Source organism: Odontesthes bonariensis, chromosome 8 (genome assembly GCF_027942865.1).
Source record: "Odontesthes bonariensis isolate fOdoBon6 chromosome 8, fOdoBon6.hap1, whole genome shotgun sequence".
Classification (NCBI taxonomy): domain Eukaryota; kingdom Metazoa; phylum Chordata; class Actinopteri; order Atheriniformes; family Atherinopsidae; genus Odontesthes; species Odontesthes bonariensis.
This window is the reverse complement of record NC_134513.1, coordinates 27,974,409-27,987,318: the sequence shown is the minus strand read 5'-3', so window position 1 is coordinate 27,987,318 and position 12,910 is coordinate 27,974,409. Positions and strand designations below refer to the sequence as shown.

Here is a 12,910-nt window from a genome sequence, read left to right as displayed (position 1 = left end):
GGAGAACCGTGGATCATAGTGGGGACAGCCGCCGCCAGTTCCCTTTGGCTGTAGAGAAGGTCACCACCATCTCCTTAGTTTTGCTGACATTCAGCTCCAGGCAGGAAGAGTCACACCACTCTATGAACTGCTGAAGAGCGGGTCCAAGATGGAGGGAGGGGCCGGACAGGAGGGACAGGAGAACTGTATCGTCAGCAAACTGAACCAAGTGACAGTTGGAGTGTGTTGATCTGCACTCATCGGTGTACAGAATGAAGAGCAGTGGAGATGGCACAGACACATAGACATGTAAAGAATAGACGCCGCATCGACCGCTCCTGTCTATTGGCACAGACGAGCCGTGGGGCCGCCATCTTGGACCGGTCATCAGCTCCACTCAGTGTAATCTGGCTGGCTGGCGCAATGAAGTGTCAGCGCATTTAATCAATCATAACTCGCTGAATATTAAACTGATTTTCACCGGATTTTTTTTCCTGCAAACGTCATATGTAGGCATGATACGGGACACTTGATTCAGCGTATTTTAATATTCATAATAGGCTTACTTATATAGTACCGCTACTGTCTATTGGCGCTGACGAGCCGTGGGGCCGCCATCTTGGACAGCGACACCCCCACAGACTTCCAAAGAAAGAAAGGAATGCGGAAGTCACGTAGACATACGAACATTTTTGCCTCAAATATAATCCATGCATGAAAATCCCTCACCTTTCGGCGAAATTGGTCCCAAAATAGGTAACTTGTGTGAATCGTGTAGATCCAAAGAGTTTTTTTTTTTTTGGGGGGGGGGGGGGGGGGGGGGGTACATCCACTGACACATACAAATGGTTACAGCCAAACGAGATTAATAGCTATTAATAACTAGCGCTTCTTTTCTATTGGTGTCCTGATCAGCTGGTAAAACCCCCTCCTGGTTGCCAGTCCTCGTTTACGAATATTCAATTGATTCAGACGGCAAAGTCACATTTTTATTTAATGACAAGGCAACCTCATTTCCCGCTGGATCTAAACTGACTGATGGAATAATCCGCAACACTGACGGCTCTGGATCTGAACAACGCGTTTTAGGGTGAAAGCTGCTAAATGGAAAAATCGCACGGTTGTGTTGCTGTTACGCGTTGAGGTAACTCGCTTACTGTGGGAAACGTGTACATAAATGTTATTCTAACATGCTTGCTGAAAATCAAGTTTAGGGCATAACACGTTATCTAGCTCATGACGGCTGCTAGTTGTTACCTGCTAGCCTGCTTTTGCGAGACGAGTGATATGGAAACTAAGCTCAGTGGTGTTGAATGGAGAAATTCCTTGTTCACACTGGATGGTTTTAAAAAACAGCAGACTTGATTTGGGCGTTTTTTGATCGTTAGAAAGCCGAGATTGTTTTTTTTTTTTTTTTTTTCAACTGAGGAGCTTTCTTGACATGGGTTAAGAACTAGTCACTGTACGCTACAACTTGTCTTGAACACCGTGAGAGCTAGCTAAAGCTCCGGTAGAAATGATTAGCTCCTGTTCGCTCGATATTGTTAATACAGTTAGTGTCAAGCTTGTTTTTAACGCTACGTAACAGAAACACTGGTCGCTAGTAATGTTATTTATTGATTCATTGAAATGTAATGGTTTCAAGCCGCCTAAAAATAGCGAACACCGCCCGTCTCGCTCTAAATTAAACACCAGGGTGAAATGATATCTGGTAGTCCAGTGGTTAGTTCTACCCAAATGTGAGAAACAGTGATTGGCCATTCTATTTGCTCTCAAAAGTGCTAGTGTTATGACACCACACCACTAATCTAAATTAAGAGTGACATTTACTTACGACCAATTACTGTTCTGACATCTGGGTAACCATGTTACAGAAACCAGCTCTTCTTTTAACACTGGCCCAATGGTGGTAAATTTAAGCTTAGTGTGGCTGGTAGAAAAGAAAACGTACTAGCCATTTTGTGTTTGGCTAGTAACATTAATATCTTCTTGTCATTTTGGGTGGTGGTGAAAAAAGTTCATTTCGAGCCCTGTTTACAGTTAATACTGATGTTCCATTTGAACTAACACAAAATATTCTTGCAGGATGAGTTTATTAACAGAGGAGGATGCTGCAGCTGTGAAGCAGATAGACTCAGGGATCAAGTGCAGCTGGAGATGGGCTTAGGTCAAACTTGAAGGAAAGGTTTGCGTGAAGGAGCAAGAGGTGTCCTTCAACATAGTGAAACGTGTTCAGTGAAACAGTGTTAGTGAACAAAGCTCGTCATACCCCGCCCCCTGGGCCGAGCGCGCACTCTTCTCACCTTTTTAACCCCTAACCCATTTTCATGCCTGATAATCTGATCATCAATCGAAACTTCTTTGTATCCATAATAAAAGCCATCCCTAAACCTACTTTACATTTAATTCAAGGGATTGTTTCCAATTCCACTGACATCACTCCTAATGTTCCACTTCTTCTTGTTGGAAATTGTCATTTTAAGGTTATTAAGATTCCTAATAAAAACAATTAGAAAGATATTTGATAACATCACGCACCCTTTATTGTCATTTCGTAACTCCATTAAACAAAGTTTCTCCAAAGAAGACATATATTCGTTGCGTTCTAAATATTTAAAATTCCCCATTAATCCCAAAGTAAAAGAAATTCACTTTAAAATCCTAAATGGTGTATATCCATCCGGAGAGCTACTGAGACAGAGATTTGGTTGTAAATCGGATGGATGTGTGTTTTGTGGAGAGGATGAAACTTCTGATCACTTGTTTTTTCATTGTATGTTTTCAACATTCTGGATTGATGTACATGACTGGCTGCACACGGGGATCCGTCTCCAACCCTTCTCCCTAAAAGACATTATTTATGGTGTTATGATGGTTAATAGTGAATGGGACTTTCTGGTCAATAACATAGTATTATTCAGAAAATATTTCATACAGAAATGTAAATATATGAATGTAAAACCCAGATTTTTTGTATTTCATAAAGATTTTCTTTCCTTTACCAAAGCCCCTTAATATTATAAAAAGTAAAAATGCTCCTTTAAAATGTATATAAGATGATGTAAGCCGTGTATTTTATAGATGAATTAATAAAAAAGTTAAAAATGTAACAGAGGGTCGTCTTGACTTTATTTACTGAAGAAAACAAAAGAACCACACGTGGCGTTCAACGTTGGCTGGCTCCTTTAACCTTTAATCCTCACCTTCACTTCCAGGTCAACCACAGAACCACTTCCTGTCTGGCTTATAAAATAAAGGTCTTAACATTAATACAGGATGTTACGTTTCCCTGTTCAAAAATGCTTCTATCCAGGGCTCATAAAAATACTTTATCAGGGCATTTCAACAAGTTCACACGCTCACACGCCACACATGCCATTTCTCACGCTGAGAAATGATCAACTTCGTTGCACAGAAATTCTAATGGCCTATACTATAAACGAATCACTGGCATGTTACTGTACGCTTGTACAGCTCAGAACTATAGCTCTGGTACAGCTGTCTTGATTTGGCAACCCATCGGCAAATCACAAAATGGAATTTCTCAGCCAATCAGAAAACAGAATTTCTTGTTGCCGGGTGAGGTCTGAAATAGCTTTCAGCTGCAAGCACGCGTTCCATGAATGCAACTATTATGCTCTGAATGCGTCCAGAAGTTGTAAACGAGCTGGAGGTGGAAGAGAACCGTCAGAATCATCAGCAGGTCATATCTTCATTTATTTTAATCTTTTATTAGTTACCATAGTTTTCCTACTCTTTGTAAAAGACCTGCCGATTAAAGTGTTTGTTGGAGTAGTAGGCCTAAATATTCAGCACACACCCTTTGACATGAGCAACTTAATGAAAAATGAAAAATATGTTGGAGTGTAATTAGGCTTCCGTGGTTAATTTTTTTCAAAGGTGTGAGCAGATTCCCAAGGATATCTACAATTGCCAAATGGTATTAGTTCTGCCGCCCTGAAATTCTGATGCAGAGAGGGTTTTTTCCATGGTGGGGCTCAATAAAACCAAGACCAGGAATAAGTTGGCTCTGAATGGAACTCTGTCATCCATCATGACTGTGAAAATGACTGAAATTGAGCAGCAGTGCTTTAACTGAAGAGTCATAGCAAAACATGCTTCCTTGGTTGAAGAGTTGCTAGAGTGCATTAGCTTGAGACTGTGTTTCCCCTACAAGACACCCATTGTCTGAGCAGAGGTAGAGATAGCAAGGTACATTTGAAAGCTGATTATACAAGGAGCAGAGAATGCATTGGGCGGGAATCGAACGCTGGTCAACTGCTTGGCAAGCAGCTTTTCTCTCCACTATACCACCAATGCCCTGACAGACCCTGATTTAGTCATCTATCAACTGTTTTTCTTGCAGGGCTAAGATAAGAGAGAATAAGAGAGAAGTCTAAAGCGTGAAACTTGTGCTTGCTTGGATTCATTCTCCAGATGTGCAGAATTGCTTTTATCTAAGGCTAAAATGTTCACAACTTCAGTACAATGCACTGTGCCAATTAATTTGCCAGTTAGGAAGAGTTTACCACAGTCTTGCAACCTGTACCATGTGTACTGCTTTCGGGTCCCTGATGTTTCTAGTGGCTAGGATTCGGAGCTCTCACCGCTGCGGCCCGGGTTCGATTCCTTGTCAGGGAATGAGGGAATCAGGTTTTGGCACTGTTAGTAGCGTAAACCAAAGACAGTTCTAATGTTGTTATCCAATGAGATCCAACTAGAATGTCAATTTAATCGAGCCCCGTCACAAATTCAATAGGACGTTGGTTTGTAAGGAGTCATCCTATGCGCACCACTTGATTTGAAATAACACTTTACAGCCAGCAGATTTACTACTTCTCTTTAGAGAAGGGCTCGCTTAACTCTTTCCAGCAGCTCTAGGACCATTGTGGCTTTTAAAAACTAAAAGAATGATCAAGTTTTTCTGATACTTTGATGTGTAACACGGTGCTTAATAACATTTTGAGCAGCAAAGACAAATGCTATTTGTCATTAAATGACATGGGCATCCACGAATGATACGGAAAAAGAGAAATTTCATGGTCTATTGTCGGACAAAATGTTTTTGTCCGCGGACTTGAAACATTTGGTGATCTGGCAGGTGCTGGCCGTCCATCCGTCCGTCAGTCCGTCCGTCTTGGATCGAGTTTGAGGGAGGCCCGTTTTTTGTGTCGTACGGCACTGTGGAATCTAATCTTCCCCACTTGCTTTGTAGAGGAGAAACTTAGAATGCACATGAGAAAACAGACCATCCCTTTAACTGAAGAGTCATAGCAAAAAATGCTTCCTTGGTTGAAGAGTTGCTAGAGTGCATTAGCTTGAGACTGTGTTTTCCCTACAAGCCACCCATTGTCTGAACAGAGGTAGAGGTAGCAAGGTACATTTGAAAGCTGATTATACAAGGTGCAGAGTATGCATTGGCCGGGAAGGAACCCGGGTCAACTGCTTGGCAAGCAGCTATTCTCTCCACTATATCACCAATGCCCTGACAGACCCTTATTTAGTCATCTATCAACTGTTTTTCTTGCAGGGCTATGACACACTCACTCTTACTCAGGAATCTTTCTATTTCTCCCTGAAATAAGAGAGAAGTCTAAAGCGTGAAACTTGTGCTTGCTTGGATTCATTCTCCAGATGCGCACAATTGCTTTCATCTAAGGCTAAAATGTTCACAACTTCAGTACAATGCACTATGCCAATTAATTTGCCAGTCAGGAATGAGTTTACCACAGTCTTGCAACCTGTACCGTGTGCACTGCATTCGGGTCCCTGATGGTCTAGTGGCTAGGATTCGGCGCTCTCACCGCCGCGGCCCGGGTTCGATTCCCGGTCAGGGAATGAGGGAACCAAGTTTTGGCACTGTGAGTAGCGTAAACCAAAGACATTTCTGCTGTTGTTTTCCAATGACATCACTAGAATGTCAATTTAATCGAACCCTGTCACAAATTCAATAGGACGTTGGTTTGTAAGGAGTCATCCTATGCGCACCACTTGATTTGAAATAACACTTTACAGCCTGCAGATTTACTACTTCTCTTTAGAGAAGGACTCGCTTAACTCTTTCCAGCAGCTCTAGGACCATTGTGGCTTTTAAAAACTAAAAGAATGATCAAGTTTTTCTGATACTTTGATGTGTAACATGGTGCTTAATAGGCCCTGCGATGGACTGGCGGCCTGTCCAGGGTGTACCCCGCCTCTCGCCCATTGACTGCTGGGATAGGCTCCAGCCCACCCGCGACCCGATCGACGGATTCAGCGGTATAGATAATGGATGGATGGATGGTGCTTAATAACATTTTGAGCAGCAAAGACAAATGCTATTTGTCATTAAATGACATGGGCATCCACGAATGATACGGAAAAAGAGAAATTTCATGGTCTATTGTCGGACAAAATGTTTTTGTCCGCGGACTTGGACCATTTGGTGATCCTGCAGGTGCTGGCCGTTCATCCGTCTTGGATCGAGTTTGAGGGAGGCCCGTTTTTGTGTCGTACGGCACTGTGGAATCTAATCTTCCCCACTTGCTTTGTAGAGGAGGAACTTAGAATGCACATGGGATAACAGACCATCACTTTAACTGAAGAGTCATAGCAAAAAATGCTTCCTTGCTTGAAGAGATGCTAGAGTGCATTAGCTTGAGACTGTGTTTTCCCTACAAGCCACCCATTGTCTGAATAGAGGTAGAGGTAGCAAGGTACATTTGAAAACTGATTATACAAGGTGCAGAGTATGCATTGGCCGGAAATGGAACCCGGGTCAACTGCTTGGCAAGCAGCTATTCTCTCCACTATACAACCAATGCCTTGACAGACCCTGATTTAGTCATCTATCAACTGTTTTTCTTGCAGGGCTATGACACACTCACTCTTACTCAGGAATCTTTCTATTTCTCCCTGAAATAAGAGAGAAGTCTAAAGCGTGAAACTTGTGCTTGCTTGGATTCATTCTCCAGATGCGCACAATTGCTTTCATCTAAGGCTAAAATGTTCACAACTTCAGTACAATGCACTGTGCCAATTAATTTGCCAGTTAGGAATGAGTTTACCACAGTCTTGCAACCTGTACCGTGTGCACTGCTTTCGGGTCCCTGATGGTCTAGTGGCTAGGATTCGGTGCTCTCACTGCCGCGGCCCGGGTTCGATTCCCGGTCAGGGAATGAGGGAACTAGGTTTAGGCACTGTTAGTAGCGTAAACCAAAGACATTTCTGCTGTTGTTTTCCAATGACATGACAAGAATGTCAATTTAATCGAGCCCCGTCACAAATTCAATAGGACGTTGGTTTGTAAGGAGTCATCCTATGCGCACCACTTGATTTGAAATAACACTTTACAGCCAGCAGATTTACTACTTCTCTTTAGAGAAGGGCTCGCTTAACTCTTTCCAGCAGCTCTAGGACCATTGTGGCTTTTAAAAACTAAAAGAATGATCAAGTTTTTCTGATACTTTGATGTGTAACATGGTGCTTAATAGGCCCTGCGATGGACTGGCGGCCTGTCCAGGGTGTACCCCGCCTCTCGCCCATTGACTGCTGGGATAGGCTCCAGCCCACCCGCGACCCGATCGACGGATTCAGCGGTATAGATAATGGATGGATGGATGGTGCTTAATAACATTTTGAGCAGCAAAGACAAATGCTATTTGTCATTAAATGACATGGGCATCCACGAATGATACGGAAAAAGAGAAATTTCATGGTCTATTGTCGGACAAAATGTTTTTGTCCGCGGACTTGAAACATTTGGTGATCTGGCAGGTGCTGGCCGTCCATTCGTCCGTCCGTCCGTCCGTCTTGGATCGAGTTTGAGGGAGGCCCGTTTTTTGTGTCGTACGGCACTGTGGAATCTAATCTTCCCCACTTGCTTTGTAGAGGAGGAACTTAGAATGCACATGAGAAAACAGACCATCCCTTTAACTGAAGAGTCATAGCAAAAAATGCTTCCTTGGTTGAAGAGTTGCTAGAGTGCATTAGCTTGAGACTGTGTTTTCCCTACAAGCCACCCATTGTCTGAACAGAGGTAGAGGTAGCAAGGTACATTTGAAAGCTGATTATACAAGGTGCAGAGTATGCATTGGCCGGGAAGGAACCCGGGTCAACTGCTTGGCAAGCAGCTATTCTCTCCACTATATCACCAATGCCCTGACAGACCCTTATTTAGTCATCTATCAACTGTTTTTCTTGCAGGGCTATGACACACTCACTCTTACTCAGGAATCTTTCTATTTCTCCCTGAAATAAGAGAGAAGTCTAAAGCGTGAAACTTGTGCTTGCTTGGATTCATTCTCCAGATGCGCACAATTGCTTTCATCTAAGGCTAAAATGTTCACAACTTCAGTACAATGCACTATTCCAATTAATTTGCCAGTCAGGAATGAGTTTACCACAGTCTTGCAACCTGTACCGTGTGCACTGCTTTCGGGTCCCTGATGGTCTAGTGGCTAGGATTCGGCGCTCTCACCGCCGCGGCCCGGGTTCGATTCCCGGTCAGGGAATGAGGGAACCAAGTTTTGGCACTGTGAGTAGCGTAAACCAAAGACATTTCTGCTGTTGTTTTCCAATGACATCACTAGAATGTCAATTTAATCGAGCCCTGTCACAAATTCAATAGGACGTTGGTTTTTAAGGAGTTATCCTATGCGCACCACTTGATTTGAAATAACACTTTACAGCCAGCAGATTTACTACTTCTCTTTAGAGAAGGACTCGCTTAACTCTTTCCAGCAGCTCTAGGACCATTGTGGCTTTTAAAAACTAAAAGAATGATCAAGTTTTTCTGATACTTTGATGTGTAACATGGTGCTTAATAACATTTTGAGCAGCAAAGACAAATGCTATTTGTCATTAAATGACATGGGCATCCACGAATGATACGGAAAAAGAGAAATTTCATGGTCTATTGTCGGACAAAATGTTTTTGTCCGCGGACTTGGACCATTTGGTGATCTGGCAGGTGCTGGGCGTTCATCCGTCTTGGATCGAGTTTGAGGGAGGCCCGTTTTTTGTGTCGTACGGCACTGTGGAATCTAATCTTCCCCACTTGCTTTGTAGAGGAGGAACTTAGAATGCACATGAGAAAACAGACCATCACTTTAACTGAAGAGTCATAGCAAGAAATGCTTCCTTGGTTGAAGAGTTGCTAGAGTGCATTAAGCTGGAGACTGTGTTTTCCCTACAAGCCACCCATTGTCTGAACAGAGGTAGAGGTAGCAAGGTACATTTGAAAACTGATTATACAAGGTGCAGAGAATGCATTGGCCAGGAATCGAACCCGGGTCAACTGCTTGGCAAGCAGCTATTCTCTCCACTATACCACCAATGCCCTGATAGACCCTTATTTAGTCATCTATCAACTGTTTTTCTTGCAGGGCTATGACACACTCACTCTTACTCAGGAATCTTTCTATTTCTCCCTGAAATAAGAGAGAAGTCTAAAGCGTGAAACTTGTGCTTGCTTGGATTCATTCTCCAGATGCGCACAATTGCTTTCATCTAAGGCTAAAATGTTCACAACTTCAGTACAATGCACTGTGCCAATTAATTTGCCAGTTAGGAATGAGTTTACCACAGTCTTGCAACCTGTACCGTGTGCACTGCTTTCGGGTCCCTGATGGTCTAGTGTCTAGGATTCGGCGCTCTCACCGCCGCGGCCTGGGTTCGATTCCCGGTCAGGGAATGAGGGAACTAGGTTTTGGCACTGTTAGTAGCGTAAACCAAAGACATTTCTGCTGTTGTTTTCCAATGACATGACAAGAATGTCAATTTAATCGAGCCCTGTCACAAATTCAATAGGACGTTGGTTTGTAAGGAGTCATCCTATGCGCACCACTTGATTTGAAATAACACTTTACAGCCAGCAGATTTACTACTTCTCTTTAGAGAAGGGCTCGCTTAACTCTTTCCAGCAGCTCTAGGACCATTGTGGCTTTTAAAAACTAAAAGAATGATCAAGTTTTTCTGATACTTTGATGTATAACACGGTGCTTAATAACATTTTGAGCAGCAAAGACAAATGCTATTTGTCATTAAATGACATGGGCATCCACGAATGATACGGAAAAAGAGAAATTTCATGGTCTATTGTCGGACAAAATGTTTTTGTCCGCGGACTTGAACCATTCGGTGATCTGGCAGGTGCTGGCCGTCCATCCGTCCGTCCGTCTTGGATCGAGTTTGAGGGAGGCCCGTTTTTTGTGTCGTACGGCACTGTGGAATCTAATCTTCCCCACTTGCTTTGTAGAGGAGGAACTTAGAATGCACATGAGAAAACAGACCATCCCTTTAACTGAAGAGTCATAGCAAAAAATGCTTCCTTGGTTGAAGAGTTGCTAGAGTGCATTAGCTTGAGACTGAGTTTTCCCTACAAGCCACCCATATTCTGAGCAGAGGAAGAGAGAGCAAGGTACATTTGAAAGCTGATTATACAAGGAGTAGAGAGTGCATTGGCCGGGAATCAAACCCGGGTCAACTGCTTGGCAAGCAGCTATTCTCTCCACTATACCACCAATGCCCTGACAGACCCTTATTTAGTCATCTATCAACTGTTTTTCTTGCAGGGCTATGACACACTCACTCTTACTCAGGAATCTTTCTATTTCTCCCTGAAATAAGAGAGAAGTCTAAAGCGTGAAACTTGTGCTTGCTTGGATTCATTCTCCAGATGCGCACAATTGCTTTCATCTAAGGCTAAAATGTTCACAACTTCAGTACAATGCACTGTGCCAATTAATTTGCCAGTTAGGAATGAGTTTACCACAGTCTTGCAACCTGTACCGTGTGCACTGCTTTCGGGTCCCTGATGGTCTAGTGGCTAGGATTCGGCGCTCTCACCGCCGCGGCCCGGGTTCGATTCCCGGTCAGGGAATGAGGGAACTAGGTTTAGGCACTGTTAGTAGCGTAAACCAAAGACATTTCTGCTGTTGTTTTCCAATGACATGACAAGAATGTCAATTTAATCGAGCCCCGTCACAAATTCAATAGGACGTTGGTTTGTAAGGAGTCATCCTATGCGCACCGCTTGATTTGAAATAACACTTTACAGCCAGCAGATTTACTACTTCTCTTTAGAGAAGGGCTCGCTTAACTCTTTCCAGCAGCTCTAGGACCATTGTGGCTTTTAAAAACTAAAAGAATGATCAAGTTTTTCTGATACTTTGATGTGTAACATGGTGCTTAATAGGCCCTGCGATGGACTGGCGGCCTGTCCAGGGTGTACCCCGCCTCTCGCCCATTGACTGCTGGGATAGGCTCCAGCCCACCCGCGACCCGATCGACGGATTCAGCGGTATAGATAATGGATGGATGGATGGTGCTTAATAACATTTTGAGCAGCAAAGACGAATGCTATTTGTCATTAAATGACATGGGCATCCACGAATGATACGGAAAAAGAGAAATTTCATGGTCTATTGTCGGACAAAATGTTTTTGTCCGCGGACTTGAAACATTTGGTGATCTGGCAGGTGCTGGCCGTCCATCCGTCCGTCCGTCCGTCCGTCTTGGATCGAGTTTGAGGGAGGCCCGTTTTTTGTGTCGTACGGCACTGTGGAATCTAATCTTCCCCACTTGCTTTGTAGAGGAGGAACTTAGAATGCACATGAGAAAACAGACCATCCCTTTAACTGAAGAGTCATAGCAAAAAATGCTTCCTTGGTTGAAGAGTTGCTAGAGTGCATTAGCTTGAGACTGTGTTTTCCCTACAAGCCACCCATTGTCTGAACAGAGGTAGAGGTAGCAAGGTACATTTGAAAGCTGATTATACAAGGTGCAGAGTATGCATTGGCCGGGAAGGAACCCGGGTCAACTGCTTGGCAAGCAGCTATTCTCTCCACTATATCACCAATGCCCTGACAGACCCTTATTTAGTCATCTATCAACTGTTTTTCTTGCAGGGCTATGACACACTCACTCTTACTCAGGAATCTTTCTATTTCTCCCTGAAATAAGAGAGAAGTCTAAAGCCTGAAACTTGTGCTTGCTTGGATTCATTCTCCAGATGCGCACAATTGCTTTCATCTAAGGCTAAAATGTTCACAACTTCAGTACAATGCACTATGCCAATTAATTTGCCAGTCAGGAATGAGTTTACCACAGTCTTGCAACCTGTACCGTGTGCACTGCTTTCGGGTCCCTGATGGTCTAGTGGCTAGGATTCGGCGCTCTCACTGCCGCGGCCCGGGTTCGATTCCCGGTCAGGGAATGAGGGAACCAAGTTTTGGCACTGTGATTAGCGTAAACCAAAGACATTTCTGCTGTTGTTTTCCAATGACATGACTAGAATGTCAATTTAATCGAACCCTGTCACAAATTCAATAGGACGTTGGTTTGTAAGGAGTCATCCTATGCGCACCACTTGATTTGAAATAACACTTTACAGCCTGCAGATTTACTACTTCTCTTTAGAGAAGGACTCGCTTAACTCTTTCCAGCAGCTCTAGGACCATTGTGGCTTTTAAAAACTAAAAGAATGATCAAGTTTTTCTGATACTTTGATGTGTAACATGGTGCTTAATAGGCCCTGCGATGGACTGGCGGCCTGTCCAGGGTGTACCCCGCCTCTCGCCCATTGACTGCTGGGATAGGCTCCAGCCCACCCGCGACCCGATCGACGGATTCAGCGGTATAGATAATGGATGGATGGATGGTGCTTAATAACATTTTGAGCAGCAAAGACAAATGCTATTTGTCATTAAATGACATGGGCATCCACGAATGATACGGAAAAAGAGAAATTTCATGGTCTATTGTCGGACAAAATGTTTTTGTCCGCGGACTTGGACCATTTGGTGATCCTGCAGGTGCTGGCCGTTCATCCGTCTTGGATCGAGTTTGAGGGAGGCCCGTTTTTTGTGTCGTACGGCACTGTGGAATCTAATCTTCCCCACTTGCTTTGTAGAGGAGGAACTTAGAATGCACATGGGATAACAGACCATCA

The 12,910-nt window shown here is 43.6% G+C and overlaps 1 protein-coding gene and 5 non-coding genes across 7 annotated transcripts in view; all 6 read left to right on the top strand.

Annotated features, from left to right (window-relative positions):
• Positions 1–12,910, top strand: part of LOC142385525 (immunoglobulin kappa light chain-like) — a 202,846-nt gene that overhangs the window by 119,516 nt on the left and 70,420 nt on the right. The window lies entirely within an intron of this gene.
• Positions 5,746–5,817, top strand: trnae-cuc (transfer RNA glutamic acid (anticodon CUC)). Its single transcript has one exon. It is a non-coding gene; the product is annotated as a tRNA-Glu (tRNA).
• On the top strand, positions 7,065–7,136 carry trnae-cuc (transfer RNA glutamic acid (anticodon CUC)). The gene has a single exon. It is a non-coding gene; the product is annotated as a tRNA-Glu (tRNA).
• Positions 8,400–8,471, top strand: trnae-cuc (transfer RNA glutamic acid (anticodon CUC)). The gene has a single exon. It is a non-coding gene; the product is annotated as a tRNA-Glu (tRNA).
• Positions 10,769–10,840, top strand: trnae-cuc (transfer RNA glutamic acid (anticodon CUC)). The gene has a single exon. It is a non-coding gene; the product is annotated as a tRNA-Glu (tRNA).
• Positions 12,104–12,175, top strand: trnae-cuc (transfer RNA glutamic acid (anticodon CUC)). The gene has a single exon. It is a non-coding gene; the product is annotated as a tRNA-Glu (tRNA).